Below are 20,488 nucleotides of genomic sequence, written 5' to 3' on the forward strand. Positions count from 1 at the left end.
TAGCTTTAGTTACAGCGTCAGAGGTTCCAGTGAGCAATCTGGATTTAATTCCAAGCACTGTGTGATTTGTCCACACGGGACTCTCAACACTCTCCCCCGCTGTCACCATTGTAAAGTGTTTATTTTCAGCACTCTGCCTTCCTAACAGTTCAGCTCTCTCTGACAAGTGTAACAAATGGGAAGACCAGAGCTCTGACAATACTGACTTTTCCTGAAACGTCTCTCTTCACTTCTATTCTGTCCACGAATGCCATCATCTTCCTCCCACAAAGCAAGCATCTTAAGCTACGTACTCATCGGAAGATGGATTGGGGAATCCACAATGAAGACGGTGCAACCATAGAGCAAACGAAGGGCGCAAATTAGATTTTATTTTTTTTTATAAATCTTTTTTTATTGTCATTTTTTCCACAGGAAAACATACAATATAATACATACAGGTTCCTAACTCCCTCCCACCCCCCGTCCCCAATCACCAGGAGGTCAGGGCCGGTTCTAGTAACAATTGGGCCTCTGGGCAAAATAAATCTTGATGCCCCCCCTGGCAAACACCCCCAAACCAGAAAGCGGAATTGTTTGCAGCCAAATTTCCCCCGAGCCAACTGCTGTGCCTTCCCCCAATTTAAAGAGAACCTGAACTGAAAATAAAAAGTCAAAATAACCATACACAGGTCATACTTCCCTGCTATTTAGTCTACTCCTCAATCTCTTTCTCCTCTCCTGAGTTCTCTTTGTCCACTGTGATAATGGATTTCTCTGTCCTCCATATTAAAAATGGCCATTACCCCATAACCGCTTTCTTGTCAGCACACTGTTAAACTGTAATATCACCCACTTGAGCCATAGGGAAATATGGACATTGCCTTCCACATTCAGTTGTAACTGACAGCTGGAGCTGGTGATATATAAAATGACAGCAACTGGCAGGGCCGGGCCGAGGCATAGGCTGGAGAGGCTCCAGCCTCAGGGCGCAGTGTAGGAGGGGCGCAGAATTCATTCAGCTGTCATTCCTAATTGTGTTTGAAGCAGAAAGAAATAAGAAAAGGGGATACATGGCAGTGACTGCAAGCCAGATAACTAGATATTAAGGTGTTGGGGAGGTTGTGGGCCCTGTGGCGCTTCTTAGTGTAATAGCAATCAGTGTGTGACGGCTGGGGTAGGAGGGATGGAGGGGCGCACTTTGGTGTCTCAGCCTTGGGTGCTGGAGGACCTTGTCCCGGCTCTGGCAACTGGTATATTTCAGTTCTGACAACATATTGTCAGAACTGGAAGGGATCACTGTAAGAAGAAAATGGTGAGCTTCTGAGAGGAACTGACGGTGAGGTTAGTATATAATATTCATTTGCAGCTACGTCATGTGCTTATTTTAAATAATTTTCCTTGCTTCAGGTTCCCTTTAATTTGTTTCCCTGCGGCCCCTGAAGGGCAGAGTAACATCTCACCTGTTCGGGTGGGTACACTCCTATATCAGTGCACTCTCCGACTTCATCCTCGCAGTGCCGCCTCTCCTCCCAGGTCCATTGCATGTTATTACATTATATCATGCAATGGGTGATAGAGAAGATGCAGCCAGGGGTGGATGAAGACCCAAGTGCATGACAGGACAGGTGAGAGGCTACTCTGCCAAAGACTCTGCACGGTCACCAGGTAACAATAGTTAAGTTGGGGGGGAGACACCTTGAGGGGACCCTACAGGCTCTGGCATAATTGCCCCCTTTGCCTCTATGGTAGCGCCGGCACTGCCTGAGGTCTGTTCAAGCCCCCAATGGCCACTGTATTCTAACGCTCAATCAATCATATCCTATAGCTACAAGGACAACCAGGGCTGGATTTACCATAAGGCACTGTAGGCACGTGCCTACGGGCCCTTCTTGATGGGAAGGTGGCCCACTCCCCTCCCTGAGTGCCTCTCTCCCTCCTTCCCTATGCAGAATCCCTAAAAGAGCATAAATGAGAGGTTACTTACCCAAGTCTCAGCATTTCACTGACGAGCTCTCTCTTCAGTTGGGGCATGTCTAGCTATTTAATGTTAAGGGACACCTGTAGCTACCTATGACAGGCAAGGGAAGTAAGGGAGAAGTGACAGCTGGGCCAGCCAGCAGTCTTGCGGTGCAGTTTGGCGGAGATTTGCACCACAGAATATGTTGACACTTTATAAATCAATGATCATACTAATAAGTCACAATGAAAGTTAACACCAAAATAGTTGTATGATGCAATACACAGACATAGCTATTGCATGAAACACAAGGATTCTTTAAAGGGAAACTGTGACCAAGACTTTAACTTCATCCCAATCAGTAGCTGATACCCCCTTTCCCTGGAGAAATATTTTCCTTTTCTCAAACGGATCATCAGGGGGCTCTGTATGGCTGATATTGTGGTGAAACCCCTCCCACAGTGTGATGTCAGGGCCATGGTTCTGACATTACACTGTGGGAGCCTTGTTGCATTGTGGGATATAGCAGATGTTTGCAGCTGTTTCCAACTGCCAAAAAAGCAAGCAGCATCTCCTTCCACTGACATCACCTACCAGCAGTAAAAATGTCACCATGTGATAAATGTCAGCATGGAAATCAAGGAGAGGAAAGATTTTACAATGGGCAAACACTGACTAAATCATTTATACATAATTATTGTAAAAATTAAGTGCTTTCCTATGACAGTATTTTCACTGGAGTTCCTCTTTAACCTATTTTGGTTCCTGGACGTAGTTTCTACGTCCAGGAACCATGCGCGCTACCGCGCGCCCCCGCGGCCGATCGTGCGCGTGCACGCGCACTCCCGGCCGCGGATTCGGTAGCCAAGGAATCAATGTATCGGGCTACGGAGCCCGATAATTGATTCCTCTCCCCCGCTGAAAAAGCGACAGCTTCTCTCGGAAGCTGAGCTTTTTCTGGCCGTCTTCTTCCTGATGCGTCACTCTAAGCGCGTGCTACGCTTAGAGTGACGTCATGTAAACAAACTCATGACCGCCATCTTGTGGCCAAAAAGTAATACTACACCTGGAAAAAAAAAAAAAACAGAATTAACACACATTTACATTATAAATCTATTGTTTACCTCCCACCCTCCCAAAAGTTCCCTAATAAAATTTTTAGTATAAAAAAAAAAAAACATGTAAATATTTACCTAAGGGTCTAAACTTTTTAAATATCAATGTAAAGATGAAATATTTCTATATTTTTTTTATTTTAAACTTGTAAATAGTGATAGATGCAAAATGGAAAAAATGCACCTTTATTTCCAAATAAAATATTGTCGCCATACATTGTGATAGGGACATAATTTTAACGGTATAATAACCGGGACATATGGGCAAATACAATACGTGAGTTTTAATTATGGAGGCATGTATTATTTTAAAACTATAATGGCTGAAAACTGAGAAATAATGAATTTTTCCATTTTTTTCTTATTCTTCCTGTTAAAATGCATTTACAGTAAAGTGGCTCTTAGCAAAATGCACCCCCCAAAGAAAGCCTAATTGGTGGCAGAAAAAACAAGATATAGATCAGTGCATTGTGATAAGTAGTGATAAAGTTATAGGCTAATGAATGGGAGGTGAACATTTCTCACGTGAAAACGACGGAACCTGAATGGGTTAAGTTTCAGTTAACACCAAAATAGTGGTATCATGCAATACACAGACATAGCTCTAGAATGAAGAACACACGGATCCTTTGATGTGTAGGGCAACGTAATGCTTAAAAATAGAAAGAAAAATAAATGTGGAACAAATATTCAGAATCAGCTTTATTCGCCAAGTACGACAGTTGTCCTACCCGGCATTATTTTTGGTACCCACTGCAAAGAAATCAAGTACATTAGACGTAGGTGCAGCACTGCACAGGGGTGCCTGGAAGGTCAGAGTGGGTGGCAAGAGAATTTTACTGGGGAAGAGCATAGGCATACGCAGGGGGGGATTACAGCTGCCCAGAATCCCCTCTTAGACCAGGGCCAGTGCAGTTTCTGGAGACAGGCACAAGTTGAGACACCAGAATATCTGCAGGTATCCTGCAGCTCACAGCCCCGCCCCCTTTGCTTCCCTTCTACAGTTGACTTTGGATTGAGCAGCATTGTATGTGCAGAGCATGGAGCAGCTCTGGAGAACTTAACAGAGTCAGGTATGAGCACAGTGCTGTGCCCTGCTGTGTGAATGCTTCGCTTTCCCCTTCATTAGCAATGTCGGCTGTCCTCATTATTATCTGTATCCAAACTGCTCCTGATCAATCTTATTGCTGGTCGGTTGGGAAATTGAATTATGTATACCTAGCATGATGTCCTACCATATTATTATACTGTATTGTGCGTGGTTGAGGGAGACCTTTCAGGAATCCCCCCCCCCCCCCCCTTGCAAATCCTGGGTTTGCCCCTGAAGAGGGACTACAGAGGCTTATTCCCTGCTTATAAAATGCCTATGTGTACCCTTTGCGCCTCTCTCAACAACCCCTCTGCCCCATCTATCCTCTGCCTCTTTCCCTCTTCCCCTCCTGGAGGAGAGCACAGAGCTGTGTGTGCAGTGCTGTGACCCCAGGATTGTGGCCTAAACTAAAGGAAAGCCAGACACAAAAGTGGCAGGGAGTAGCAGTAAGGGGCTCTACCTGGTCTGGCTGGCCCCTCAAATCAGGGAGTGCTTTTTAGGAGGGACTTTTTTTTTTAGGAGGGACCAGATATGAAGTTTAGGATATCAGAGACCAACACAGTGGTAAGGAGAATGGGGAAGCGTGTGTACACATGTTTGACCTGAAGAAAGAAAAAATGGAAGGAAACTTGAAGATCAAACTCAGCAGAGAACTGCACAAAGCATCTACCAGATCTACATTCAAATGTTTGATATAAATATATAGTTCACTTGCTAAACCACTACCTGGAAATAACAAGGTTTTGAAGCTCAGGCAAAGCAGCATTTTCCCAAAAGGGGGTAAACCTCAGTGGGTCCTCTATATTTAACCACTGCCCTATCACACAAAGAGGGGGAGGCGGGGGCGAGATCCCAATATAGTGTAGTAAATGCTGGAGTAGGATGGATAGTAAAGGTAAGTAGAATAATACTCATAAACCAGGGTTACCTCCAGGCAACCACTGTAAAAGCAGGTGGGGAGATTAGACCTGTCCCCACTCAGGATTAAGAAGTCGCTCTCTGTAGATCATAAGAAAGGAGTACATCACCCCTCCACTAGGGGTGGACACAGGTATTGTAAGCAGTGAACAGAGGCGCCAAAAGAATAAAATACACTAAAATTGCTAAAATCGCTAGGGAGGTCCTGGTGGACTTACCTCCTCAAAGCAGACATGAAACTGTCAATTATAAAAATGCATTCATTTATTGGTATACTCCAAAACAATGTTGCAACGCGTCTCACAGGTATAGTCCTGCTTCATCAGGCAATAAAAAGCAGAGTATTTAACTGTAAATCAGAGACAAATAGGTACATCAGACTAATGACCTCATGAACAATGGAACAAATGATAATATGTAACGATAATTATTGGAACATCCGATAAATCCAGTGGCGGGTAAATTATACAGTAGTTTAAGATTAGAATATATAATATGATAGAGTTAAAAAAAAAACTGGCCGGGGCTTGATCCTGAGTAGTTATAGGAAGTGCAGAGTGTATAAGAGCGGGCGTGGTTATAGTACTGTGGGGAGGGCGGGGGTGTAATATTTATAAGGAAATAAATATGGCAGCCTCCATATCCTTCTCACTTCAGTGGTCCTTTAAACATTTAAACACAGGTAAGAGCCTTGCTGACCTTAATTTATACCAGAACTTTATGTATAACTTCTATGTGTCAGGTTTGTGAGGAATGAGGTTCCACTTGTCTCCATCTGCTCAGCCTAAAATGAAGAGATCCTCCGCCGGCCATTGGCGCTTCTTCTGTGAAAATATGGTCCGTTTTTGTTTACTGGCCCATATTCTATTAATCAGCATCTGTGCATGAATATATAGGTTAGTTTTTCATTATCCCCAATTCCCGGAGTTATAAGGAAAATGTGGTGACAGTGAGAGAGAGAGAGCAGTAAATTTCTGCAGTAAAAAGGCCCAAGTGCATCTGCTCTCCAGACTGAATGAGGCCCTTTGAAGTCCTCTCCTCGGAAGGCCTCTGATTTGTCAGAACCATTTTATTCCCTTTCGCAGATTATCCAGGCTCCCCCATTTCCTCTCCCTGTGCAGTATTGGGGCTGCTGGATTGCCGGCCTGGGAAGTGTGTTTGAAGTTCCTTCACACCTGAAAAAGATTACCTCGCTGCGTCTGGCCTGGGCCTCAGCCCTCTATAATAAATTATATCATGGAGGTCTGCGCTGAATCTGGGCTTTACAGAGCCATAGTTACCCTGGAGAGCAGAGGCCAGTGTGATGATAGCACACTACGCCCTCCTAACCCTCTGAAATGACACCAGCGTGTTTGGGGTGGAAGATGATTTGTATGATGTATGTTTTATGTCCGCTACCTCTGACATGTAGAGCGTTTCCATTCTCAGGCCTACTCTACATGAACAGTTTTTCAAACATTATGTTTCAACGCCCCCAAAACGCCTTTGTGTAAAATCTCTGCTTGCGTCAGTGCGGTGGTACGTACGAGTAGCGTTTGAGGACGTCAAAGAAAACGCAGCATGTTGCATTTAGGTGCCAAAGAAGAAGGATGAGCTCAGGGGCGTAACTAGAAATCACTGGGCCCCCCTACGAAAGTTTGGATGGGCCCCTCCCCCCTTCACGCTGTACACAAGACCCTGCTGCACACGGAATAGGGACTGTCTACAAATCTTTGTCTACAAAACGTTGTATGATTCCTTATCAGTGGCTGAGCAGATGTCATTAGAACAATTGTACAGAGAGCAGTAAGCTTTTCCTCTTCATGCCCTTAGCTGTCAGTCTCTCAGGACAGGAAAGAGAAACTTCTCCCTCCACGGGACCCCCCTGCAGCTTCTTGGCCCCCTGCGGCTGCATCCTTTGCAGGGTCTATTGTTACGCTCACACTTACAAAAGAGGCGGCACACCAATGGCTGAAAAAATGTTGCTTGTATTGAGGATGAGGAACAGTGACACTACATGTTACGGACACGTAGTGAGAAAAAAAGTATGTTAAAGCGCTAGTGCTATTCTAACCCTATGGCAGTGATCTCACTGCCGCGATTGGTGCCGATCGCGGGCGATTAGCACCAATCGCAAAATGTGTTACCTGCAGCATTTTGCCACGGGGCCCATACACTTACCCATTTTCCCACCGATATACAGCCGATTCGATCACTGTGATCGAATCGGCTGTGAAATCATCGCGCAGATGCTGACCGAACGATCGATTTCCATCCGAAATCGATCGTTCCCGACGATTCCCGTCGTTCAGTCCGATCAGGTAATGTATAACTGGCGGGGGGGATTGGTGCGACGGCAGAGTATGATCAGTTTCATGCTGAAATCGGTTCACAATCTGTTTGCAGTAAAGGCAGCCATACGATCCCTCTCTGATCAGATTCGATCAGAGAGGGATCTATCTGTTGGTCGATCTGATGGCAAATCGACCAGTGTATAGCCACCTTTACTGGTTATAGTTAGTTTTTCATCTCGGATCCTCTTTAATAAATGTATGTCTTTTTGAGTTACGTGTCAGTGAAAGGGGGGGGGGGGGGTTAAGATTAGGTGCCATTAGGGGTGAGGGGTAGGGTTAGGAACAGCCAGAGCAGTGGCGTAGCTAAGGAGCTTTGAGCCCCAGTGCAAGGTTTATATTGAGCTCCTCTGCCTTATGGTGCCCATACATGATACAATAAAAACGTTTGATTTTCCCATTTATTCGATCTAAATGATCGAATCGAATGAAAGTTGAAAATATTTTTTTTTTTCCAGTAAGAAATTTGAACGATTATCCTGTTTTTTTCAAGAACAATCCGATCGGACATGCTGGAAAAATCTTTATATTCAATCTAACGGAATAACCGAACTCAATTATCTAATCGAAAAAAAAATTAAAAATTGTACCATGTGTGAGCACCTTTAGGGTTGAAGCGGACCCAAACCAAATATTTTTTAATTCAAAATATCTAGTTGCACCACTCTGACACATACAAAGATAAATAAACACTCCTTCAAGCCAATGAGCATTTCAGTGCATGCTTTTCACCCTTCTCTTTTCATAACTAGGGTTATACAGGTGGCAGCCATTAGCAATTCCTTCATTGCCGGACACCACCTACTCTAGCATTTTGTCGGATTCTGTCCCGGCAATATGAAAGGAAGGGAGGGGTTCTTCCAATAAATGTAAAATATTTTATATTTGTCATCATGCAGCTGTAAAAACGCTGCTATTTATTATTATAATTTAGAAAATAGATTTTATTTCTGAAATCTTGTATTTTTAATTTGGGTCCACTTTAAGTCATGCTAGGGAGGTTTTAGGACCAGGCAGCGCCAGGGTAGATCGGTTAGCGTTAGGCATCGAATAGGGTTGTGTTACAGTAAGGTTAGGTTAGGTCATAGTAAAATATTGGTAAAGATTACTGATTTTTTTACTATCAGAGATAACTGGTAGAATATCGTTATCGTAATTTTACCAATATTCTGTTAGCCTTAAAGGGACGCTTAAGTCAAACAAAAAAAAATGAGTTTTACTCACCTGGGGCTTCCAATAGCCCCTAGAGTTGGGCCGAACCTCCGATTTTAGGTTCGCGAACTTCCGCGGAAGGTTCGGTTCGCGTTAAAGTTCGCGAACCGCAATAGACTTCAATGGGAATGCGAACTTTGAAAAAAAAAATAATTATGCTGGCCACAAAAGTGATGGAAAAGATGTTTCAAGGGGTCTAACACCTGGAGGGGGGCATGGCGGAGTGGGATACACGCCAAAAGTCCCCAGGAAAAATCTGGATTTGACGCAAAGCAGCGTTTTAAGGGAAGAAATCACATTGAATGCTAAATGACAGGCCTAAAGTGCTTTAAAACATCTTGCATGTGTATACATCAATCAGGTAGTGTAATTAAGGTACTGCTTCACACTGACACAACAAACTCACCGTGTAATGCAACGCAAACAGCTGTTTGTGTAGTGACGGCCGTGCTGGACTGGTGCGCACCATGGCGAGAGTGCATGTTTTGGTGGCTTTACAGCCCATATGGTCGCCTGGCTGATGTAGCTGAATGACAGAACAGTGACTGTCCAGCTGATCAAATTTGGTCTGACCACAATGAAGCAACGACCTTATTATCTTTTGTGTGCCCCCCGAGACACTCATCTATGCGCCGGTCATTGCTTCATTGTGATACGCAAGCCCCTTCACCACGGCAAGGTAATGATCACGAAGGGGAATGGGCGCATGTACATGCCTTTTCTTTTGTTGTTGCAGCTGCCCGCAGTGCAGCCAGAAAAATTAGGCAGTCATGTACACGCACCAGAAAAATTTTTACAGCGGCCGCTGCTAGCAGCGGCCTAAAAAATTCAGCAATCCGCCTGGAGTCCCGGACCCTGTTGGTGGTGGTGGAGAAGGTAGTCAAGCGGCCTGCAGGCAGACATGCTGTGTGGAGGGACTGGGAGCGACTTAGTCTTCTTGGGGCAGCCCAGGCAGCCAGTCACACGGCGTGCAGGCAGAGATGCTGTGTGTGCGGGGACTGACTTAGTCTTGGGGCGGGCAGCAGCCCTCCGGGATCCATGCCTCATTCATTTTGATAAAGGTGAGGTACTTAACACTTTTGTGACTTAGGCGACTTCTCTTCTCTGTGACAATGCCTCCAGCTGCGCTGAAGGTCCTTTCTGACAGGACGCTTGCGGCAGGGCAGGAGAGAAGTTGGATGGCAAATTGGGACAGCTCTGGCCACAGGTCAAGCCTGCGCACCCAGTAGTTCAAGGGTTCCTCATCGCTGTTCACAGCAGTGTCTACATCCACACTTAAGGCCAGGTAGTCGGCTACCTGCCGTTCCAGGCGTTGGTGGAGGGTGGATCCGGAAGGGCTACGGCGAGGCGTTGGACTAAAGAACGTCCGCATGTCCGACATCACCATGAGATCGCTGGAGCGTCCTGTCTTTGACTGCGTGGACACGGGAGGAGGATTAGTGGCAGTGGTACCTTGCTGGCGTTGTGCTGTCACATCACCCTTAAAGGCATTGTAAAGCATAGTTGACAGCTGGTTCTGCATGTGCTGCATCCTTTCCCCCTTCCGGTGAGTTGGTAACAGGTCCGCCACTTTGTGCCTGTACCGAGGGTCTAGTAGTGTGGCCACCCAGTACAGCTCATTCCCCTTGAGGTTTTTTATACGGGGGTCCCTCATCAGGCAGGACAGCATAAAAGACGACATCTGCACAAAGTCGGATCCAGTACCCTCCATCTCCTCTTGCTCTTCCTCAGTGACGTCAGGTAAGTCAACCTCCTCCCCCCAGCCGCGAACAATACCACGGGAAGGTTGAGCAGCACAAGCCCCCTGCGACGCCTGCTGCGGTTGTTCTCCTGCCGCTGTCCCCTCCTCCTCCTCCTCCTCCCCCAAAGAAACACCTTGCTCATCATCCTCTGAGTCTGACTCGTCTTCTGCACACGACTTCTCTTCTTCCTCCTCCTCCCCCGTCTGTGCTGCCGCAGGTGTTGAGGAAACAGCTGGGTCTGATGAAAATTGGTCCCATGCCTGTTCCTGCCGTAACGGTTCCTGGTCACGCTCATTCACAGCTTCATCCGCCACTCTACGCACAGCACGCTCCAAGAAGTAAGCGTAGGGAATTAAGTCGCTGATGGTGCCCTCACTGCGGCTCACCAGGTTGGTCACCTCCTCAAACGGCCGCATGAGCCTGCATGCATTTTTCATCAGTGTCCAGTTGTCGGGCCAGAACATTCCCATCTTCCCAGACTGTTTCATTCTACTGTAGTTGTAGAGGTAGTGGGTGACGGCTTTCTTCTGTTCTAGCAGGCGGGAGAACATGAGCAGGGTCGAGTTCCAGCGAGTCGGGCTATCGCAAATGAGGCGTCTCAACAGCATGTTGTTTTTGCGCTGAATTTCCGCAAAGCGTGCCATGGCTGTGTAAGAGCGCCTCAAATGCCCACAGAACTTCCTGGCCTGCTTCAGGACATCCGCTAAGCCAGGGTACTTTGCCACAAATCTTTGAACCACTAGATTCATGACATGTGCCATGCAGGGTATGTGTGTCAGCTTCCCCATATGCAAAGCGGAAAGCAGATTGCTGCCGTTGTCGCACACCACGTTGCCTATCTCCAGGTGGTGCGGGGTCAGCCACTTATCCACCTGTTTCTTAAGAGCAGCCAGGAGAGCTGCTCCAGTGTGACTCTCCGCTTTGAGACAAGACATGTCTAAGATGGCGTGACACCGTCTTACCTGGCATGCAGCATAGGCCCTGCGGAGCTGGGGCTGTGTAGCTGGAGAGGAGAACTGCCACTCAGCCGAGGAGGAGGAGGACAGCGAAGAGCATGTAGCAGGAGGAGAGGAGGTGGCAGGAGGCCTGCCTGCAAGCCGTGGAAGTGTCACAATTTGGTCCGCTGCGCCCTGCTTGCCATTGTTCACCACCAGGTTCACCCAATGGGCTGTGTACGTAATGTAGCGGCCCTGCCCGTGCTTGGCAGACCAGGCATCCGTGGTCAGGTGTACCCTTGACCCAACGCTCTTCGCAAGAGATGACACCACTTGCCTCTCAACTTCACGGTGCAGTTGGGGTATGGCCTTTCTCGAAAAATAAGTGCGGCCTGGCATCTTCCACTGCGGTGTTCCGATGGCCACAAATTTACGGAAGGCCTCAGAGTCCACCAGCCGGTATGGTAACAGCTGCCGAGCTAACAGCTCCGCCACGCCAGCTGTCAGACGCCGGGCAAGGGGGTGACTGGCCGAAATTGGCTTCTTCCGCTCAAACATTTCCTTCACGGACACCTGACTGCTGCTGTGGGCAGAGGAGCAGGAACCGCTCAAGGGCAGAGGCGGACTGGAGGAGGGTGCCTGTGAAGGTGGAAGGGAGAAAGCGGCAGAAGCAGATAATGCACCTGATGGAGGAGGAAGAGGAGAAGGAGGGTGGCTTTGCTTTTGTGTGCTGCTGCTGCTTTTGCTCAGGTGGCCATCCCATTGCTGTTTGTGCCTTTTCTCCAGGTGCCTTCGTAAGGCACTTGTCCCTACGTGAGTGTTGGCCTTTCCACGGCTTAATTTTTGTTGGCAGAGCGAACAGATGGCTTTGGTCCGATCTGAGGCACACACATTAAAAAATTTCCACACCGCTGAGCCACCCTGGGATGTGGGCACTATGGGGACCTCAGCAGCTGATGCTGAAGGGCAAGTTGGCTGGCTGTACATAGGTGGCGATACATGGTGCCGGACTCTGCCACCAGCTGTTTCTGACGAAGAGCTGCCCCAGCTTCTTTCAGCAACTTCTCTCCTCCTACTACTCTCTGACTCCCCCTCTGAACTGTCCCCCTCTTCATCTCCTCTATTGGGAACATACAGAGGATCCCTATCATCGTCATCATCGTAATCATCCTGCCCAGCTTCGCTTGACTCAGAAAAATCCAAACATGCACCATCAGTAGGTCCTTCATCCTCCTTACACGTTACATCCATAGTGTTGCCGCGTAACGCAGACATATGAGCTGGTGAAAATTCATCTGGCTGTAACAACAATGGCTGTGCATCAGTGATTTCACCACTAAATAATTCTTGCGAAGTGTCAAATGCAGCGGAAGTGGTGCTAGTAGTAGCGCTGGTGGCTGAGCAAGATGAGGTGTTCTGTGTCGCTAAATACTCAACCACGTCCTGACAATCTTGGGAGGTGATGGGACGTGCCTTCTTCCGAGCACTGTACTGTGGGCCAGGTCCACACGAAATTACATTTACACGACCTCGCGCAGACCTGCCGGGTGGCCTTCCTCTGGCTCTGGCACTACCTCTTCCTCTACCTGTTTTGTCCATATCGGGTATGCACGGAGTGGTATATCACACTGCGTGCACTCACGTAGGTAGGTGGGTTCACTTAACTGCACAGGTATGCGCACTGATGCGGTGGGTTCACTGAACAGAACAGGTATGCAGTGGCAGGTTCAATGAACAGTACAGGTATACAGTGGCGGGTTCACTGAACAGAACAGGTATACAGTGGCGGGTTCACTGAACAGTACAGGTATACAGTGGTGGGTTCACTGAACAGGTATGCAGTGGCGGGTTCACTGAACAGTACAGGTATACAGTGGCGGGTTCACTGAACAGGTATGCAGTGGCGGGTTCACTGAACAGTACAGGTATACAGTGGCGGGTTCACTAAACAGGTATACAGTGGCGGGTCCACTGAACAGAACAGGTATGCAGTGGCGGGTTCACTGAACAGGTATGCAGTGGTGGGTTCACAGAACAGGTATGCAGTGGCGGGTTCACTGAACAGTACAGGTATACAGTGGCGGGTTCACTGAACAGGTATGCAGTGGCGGGTTCACTGAACAGTACAGGTATACAGTGGCGGGTTCACTGAACAGAACAGGTATACAGTGGCGGGTTCACAGAACAGGTATGCAGTGGCAGGTTCACTGAACACAACAGGTATGCAGTGGCGGATTCACTAAACAGGTATACAGTGGCGGGTCCACTGAACAGAACAGGTATGCAGTGGCGGGTTCACTGAACAGGTATGCAGTGGTGGGTTCACTGAACAGGTATGCAGTGGTGGGTTCACAGAACAGGTATGCAGTGGTGGGTTCACAGAACAGGTATGCAGTGGTGGGTTCACAGCACAGGTATGCAGTGGTGGGTTCACAGAACAGGTATGCAGTGGTGGGTTCACAGCACAGGTATGCAGTGGTGGGTTCACTGAACAGGTATGCAGTGGTGGGTTCACAGCACAGGTATGCAGTGGTGGGTTCACAGCACAGGTATGCAGTGGTGGGTTCACAGCACAGGTATGCAGTGGTGGGTTCACTGAACAGGTATGCAGTGGTGGGTTCACTGAACAGGTATGCAGTGGTGGGTTCACAGAACAGGTATGCAGTGGTGGGTTCACAGAACAGGTATGCAGTGGTGGGTTCACAGCACAGGTATGCAGTGGTGGGTTCACAGCACAGGTATGCAGTGGTGGGTTCACAGAACAGGTATGCAGCCAGACAGGAACAAGTTAAGCCTAACTAATTTTTCCCTAAAAGACAGTCTGCAGCAGCTCGCCCTACTCTCACTAACGCAGGCAGCACACGAGTGACCGTAATGGCCGCCACTGCCTGCCTTATATAAGGGGGGGGTGGGGCTCCAGGGGCTAGTGTAGCCTAATTGGCTACACTGGGCCTGCTGACTGTGATGTAGAGGGTCAAAGTTGACCCTCAAGGTGCATTATGGGGCGATCCGAACTTCCGCAAAGGTTCGCCAGCGGGACGCAAACGCGAACCACCGAAGTTCGCGTGGAACCGTTCGCCGGCGAACCGTTCGGCCCATCTCTAATAGCCCCCTGCAGCTGTCCGGTGCCCTTGCCGTCTCCCTCCGATCCTCCTGGCCCCGCCGGCAACCACTTCCTGTTTCGGTGACAGGAGCTGACAGGCTGGGGACACAAGTGATTCTTCGCGTTCCTGGCCACAATAGCGCCATCTATGCTTCTATAGCATATATCATATACCACATAGCAGCATAGAGGGTGCTAATGTGTCTGGGAACGCGAAGAATCACTTGCGTCCCCAGCCTGTCAGCTCCTGTCACCGAAACAGGAAGTGGCTGCCGGCGGGGCCAGGAGGATCGGAGGGAGACAGCGAGGGCACCGAACAGCTGCAGGGGGCTATTGGAAGCCCTAGGTGAGTAAAACTCATTTTTTTTGTTTGACTTAAGTGTCCCTTTAAAGATGCCTGTTGTGATTAGCTATTTACAATGAATACTTTCACTTTCTGTGAAAATAATATACATAAAAAATGTCCCAGTTTCCTTTTCTTCCTTTCTCCTCTTTCTATTATCAATAATGTTACAAATATCGGTAAAATCAGTCTCGTCCTTCCTGTTTCCCTGAGGAGGAACTTGCACGTTGTTCCGCCCTTGGAACGCGGTGTGAAATGTAACGGTGGCATATAAATACTCGGTGATATCAGACCTTGAGGCCAATGTGTACGAAGCCGGTGTCCTTTCATACGTTACTTGTATTGCAAGACGGAATTAAATGTATCTGCTACCCTCCATGAAATAACCATTGTTAGAGCGCAGCTTGTCTTTACAAGGCTCTCCGTTTGATACCGCTGTGAATTTTCAAAGACATGAACAGGTGGTTTTATTTCAGAGACCGCTGTGAAAGCAATAAACCTTCTCTTTTAAAGGAAATGGTTTGGGGGAAATGTGGAGACTGCCATTGCTGTCCACCATCTGGAAAGACTAATTTCCTGCCCGTTATGCTGATCCTTGACTTGTGCCAGGAAAACCCCTCTTATCATTGGACTGAGCATACAATACAGCACTGGGCAGCACGGTGGTGTAGTGGTTAGCATTCTGGCCTTGCAGCGCTGGGTCTCCAGTTCAAATTCCAGCCAGGGTACTATCTGCATGGAGTTTGTATTTTGTGTCTGTGTGGGTTATCTCTGGGCACTCCGGTTTCCTCTCACAGTCCAAAAACATACAGATAAGTTAATTGCCTTCCCCTATATTGGCCCCAGACTATGATACATACATTACACGATACATACATAGACATATGACTGTAGCAGGGATTTGATTGTGAGCCCCTCTGAGGGACAGTTAAGTGATAAGACAATATACTCTGTACAGCGCTGCGGAAGGTGTCAGCGCTATATAAATACTACAGGTAAATAATACAATATGAATTACATTTGTAATTTGCACCTTTAAAAAGAAGGTTAAAAAATAATCTGGACAAGTGTTCTCTCATTCTCTCCAGCCAGTTGGTCAATTCACCTATTTAAATGAGTCAGGATAGAAACAAAAAAACAGCTTATTTGCTTTAAAACTTCAAGAGCAACAATGTTATCATTAAAGTATCTAAGTATGTGAATACACTATGTTATACCCTGACAGAGAAATGCTTACAGAAAGTATCCTGTAAAATTCTTCCTCATGTAGCTCAAAGCCAGAATAAAATTTAATCATGCATCTGTAGCTCCACCCTTTCTGCTCACTCCCTCCTCTCTCCCCCTCCCTTCTGATGAGTCATACTGTCTGCTCTCTTTGGCCTGGTGCACACCAGAGAAGTTTTTCTGAGCGTTTTGAGTTTTTCAATCTGCTGCTAATGTTATCCTATGTGTCTGTGCACACTGGAGCAATGAGGTTTTGTAAAAAAAAACCCATAGCATTACATTGGGAAGAGCTTTTAGAGGTTTCAAAAGCTCTTCCCAATGTAATGCTATGGTTTTTTTTTTACAAAACCTCATTGCTCCAGTGTGCACAGACACATAGGATAACATTAGCAGCAGATTTAAAAACTCAAAACGCTCAGAAAAACTCCTCTGGTGTGCACCAGGCCTTTCTGCAGAGACAAGACTACTGCTCTGTGTGCTCAGTGCTATCCAAAGTGAACCTGAGAAACGCATAAGGCAGCACACAAATTGTAATGTTTCCACCCGGTTAGATTATGAGGAAAACTTTCACAAGGTAAGAAACGGTGCCAGTACTTTTAATAAACACTCCTCTGTCTGCAAGCAATTGGAATCAGCAGAATTTTGAAACTGACTTCTTTTTCACTGGACACAACTAGGAACCGTCTGTCTCCCCCCTTCCCTTCTCATAGAAAAGAACATGCAGCTCGGTCAAACCCGGTCTGCATTAAATGTCCCAGGGAAGCTGGCAGAATGTCGCCCAAAATAATCATAAACAGTGCTTATGGCCAGCAAAAGTTGTAAGAGTCTTTAAATTCCCTGTAGAGTAGTCAGTACTGTAACCAATCAAAAATGAACCCTTCTAAGTGGAATAGTATGATCATTTGGCCATGGCCAATCACAGTGGGGCGGGGCAAGAGGGTGTGTGTGCGGACTGACACAGCAACACGGCCAATCAGAGCAGGGCAAGAGGGGGCATGTGCGGGATGGCAGGACACATAGAGACACAAAGCGTAAATAAAGCATTCCTATACATTCATTTCCTCTCTCCCAGCACATATGGAATCTCTAGAGGTAAAAAAAACCTTGGTGCTTTCCAGCTTACATGATACAAAGCAGCAAATTCACACACTTTAATGTGGACCTGAACTCTTGCACAGGACAGAAGGAAAACACAGAGAAATGCACCCTGTATATATTTAAAAAGTTTAGCCTAATTCCCCCTCATCTGTGACTAATCCCAACTGCTATTTGATCTCTCAGCTGTGTCAGCTCAAGAATATTGGCATTCAGCAGAGCAGCTAATATGTAAACACAGGATGTTAACCCTATTTCTGCTTCCATGACAGCAGGAAGTAGACACACTGCAGATTTATTGCAGGCTTTCTATCAGCTGTAGCAAATAAATGTTTTCTTTAAAGGTTACTAGCTGATTGCCCGGCGTATCAATAATTTGCATTGAAATTAAAAAATCTGATTGGCTGTTTGTGGCTCCACACCCTTTTCTGAATTTGAACCCCAGTCACCCAATGACCAACTGTACCAGGTTTGAGGCCTGTGCCATTAACAGTGCAAGAATGGTAGCTATTAAATATTCCCCTTGAAAAGCAATAGGTGACATTTGATTCACTTTTGTAGGCTCCACCTACTTTTCTGAATATTAATCTCAGTCACCCAGTGACCAACTGTGCAAAGTTTGAGAACCCTGCCATTAACAGTGTAAGAATGGCAGCAGTTCACATTTTCCCAGCGAAATTTGTATTTTGTTTCCACCCACTGATGACCCGGCGTTGCCTGTGTATGTATTTGACTGGTGTTGGCTCCGCCCACTTTCTAACCCTAACGCACAAAGACTGAATGTCCAAGTTTGTGAGCTTTGGGGTCCTTGGCATCAATAATTTTTATATTCCCATGAAATGAAACAAACCAGATTGGCTGTTTGTGGCTTCACCCCCTCTCCAGCATTTGAACCCCAGTCACCCAATGATCAACTGTAGCAGGTTTGAAGCATCTGCTATTAGCAGTGTAAAAATGGCAGCAATTTAAATATTCCCCTTGAAAATCAACAGGTGAATTTTGATTGGCTATTATAGGCTCCGCCCACTTCCCTGAGTATTAATCTCAGTCAATCAGTAACCATCTGGGCAAAGTTTGGGAACCCTGCCATTAACAGTGTAAGAATGGCTGCAGTTTATATTTTCCCAGTGAAATTTGGTTTTGGTTCCGCCCACTTTTTGTAACCTGGACACACAGTCACTCAATTACCAATTTTGTGAGCTTTGGGGTCCTTGGCATCGATAATTTGTACTTTCCCATGAAATGAAACAAATCTGATTGACTGTTTGTGGCTCTGTCCCCTTTTCTGAATTTGAACCCCAGTGACCCAATGACCAACTGTACCAGGTTTGAGGCTTGTGCCATTAACAGTGCAAGAATGGCAGCAATTTTAATATTCTCCTTGAAAAGCGATATGTGATTTTTGATTGGCATTTTTAGGCTCCACCCACTTTTCTGAATATTAATCCCAGTCACCCAGTAACTCAGCTGTGCAAAGTTTGAGAACCCTGCCATTAACCATGAAGAAAGGCTGCAGTTTACAATTTCCCATTAAAATCTGTTTTTGACTCCACCCAGTTTTTGTAACCTTGACACACAGTCACTCAATGATCAAGTTTATGAGCTTTTGGGTTCCTGAAATCTGATTGGCTGTGTTTGGCTCTGCCCCTTTACAGAATTTGAACCCCAGACACTTAACGACCGACTGTAGCAGGTTTGAGGCCTCTGCCATTAACAGTGTAAGAAAAGCTGCAGTTTATATTTTCCAATGTAAAAAGTTAGTTGTTCTTGGCTCCGCCCACTATTTCTAACCTTAACATACAGTCACTCAATGACCAAGTTTATGAGCTTTGGGGTCCTTGGCATAAATAAGTTGCATTTTACCATTGAAATTAAACAAATCTGATTGGCTGTATTTGGCCCTCTCCTTTCAGAATTTAAACCCCAGTCTCCCAGTGACTTTGAGGCCTCTGCCATTAAGAGTGTATGAATGGCAGCAATGTAAATATTCCCCTTGAAAATCAAAAGGTGAATTTTGATTGGCTGCTGTAGGCTCCACCCACTTTCCTAAATATTAGTCCCAGTCACCCGGTGGCCAACGGTGTCCCGTTTGAGAACCCTGCCAATAAGAGAACGGCTGAAATCAATCTAACAAATCTGATTGACTGTTTGTGGCTCCACCCCTTTAGTGAATTTGGACCCAGTCACCCAATGACTGACTGTATCAGGTTTGAGGCCTCTGCCATTAACAGTGTAAAATGGTAGCAATGTATACTGTATATTACCCTTGAAAATCAATAGATCAATTTTGATTGGCTGTTGTAGGCTCCACCCACATTTCTGAATATTCATCCCAGTCACCCAGTGGCTAATTGTGTAAAGTTTGGGAACCCTACCATGTTAAAAATGTAGTTGTTGGCACCGGGCCACTTTTTCTAACCTTGACATACAGTAACTCAGTTATCAAGTTTATCAGCTTTGGGGTCCTTGGTATCAATACTTTGTATAGTCCCATTGAAAAATAAACAAATATGGCTGTTTGTGGCTCCGCCCCCTTTCTGAATGTGAACCCTAATCACTCAATGACTGACTGTATCAGGTTTGAGGCATTTGCTATTAACGGTATAAGAATGGTAGCAGCTTAAATACTCCCTTTGAAAATCAAAAGGTGAATTTTTATTGGCTGTTGTAGGCTCCACCCACCTTCCAAAATCTTAAGCTCATTCACCCAGTGACCAACTGTGCAAAGTTTGAGAGCCCTGCCATTAACAGTGTAAGAATGGCTGCAGTTTATATTTTCCAGTGAAATTTGTTTTTAGCTCCGCCCACTTTTTGTAGCCTTGACACACGTCACCCAGTGACCAAGTTTGTGAGCTTTCAGGTTCTTGGCATCAAAAATGTGTGAATGGAAGCAGTTTATCCACCAAGGAAATCTGATTGGCTGTAGGTGGCCCCGCCCCTTTAGTGAATGTTGTAGGTTCCACCCACTTTCCTGAATCTTAATCGCATTCACCCAGTGACCAAGTGTGGCAAGTTTGAGAACCCTGCGATTAACAGTGTAAATATGGCTGCAGTTTACATTTTCCCATTTAAAATGAATGGCTGAAATTTGATTGGTTGTGTTATGCTCCTCCCACTATTCCTGGATTCGTAACCTCGGTCACCAAGTGACCAACTGTGCCAAGTGTGGGGACTCTGGCTTGATTACTGTGAGAATGGCAGCCTTTTACATTTTTTTCCATTGACTTAAATGGGTGAAATCTGATTTGCTGTTTGTAGCTCCGCCCACGTGTGCAGGGGGGCCGCGAGACCCCCAGAACATATCATCACAGGTAGTAAGGGATCTGTATACCAAGTTTCGTTCAAATCGGTCAAGCCGTTTTCGAGTGATCGCGGCACATACACACACACATACATACATACATACATACATACATACATACATACATACATACACACATCC

Source organism: Hyperolius riggenbachi, chromosome 5, assembly GCF_040937935.1.
Source record: "Hyperolius riggenbachi isolate aHypRig1 chromosome 5, aHypRig1.pri, whole genome shotgun sequence".
Taxonomy (NCBI): domain Eukaryota; kingdom Metazoa; phylum Chordata; class Amphibia; order Anura; family Hyperoliidae; genus Hyperolius; species Hyperolius riggenbachi.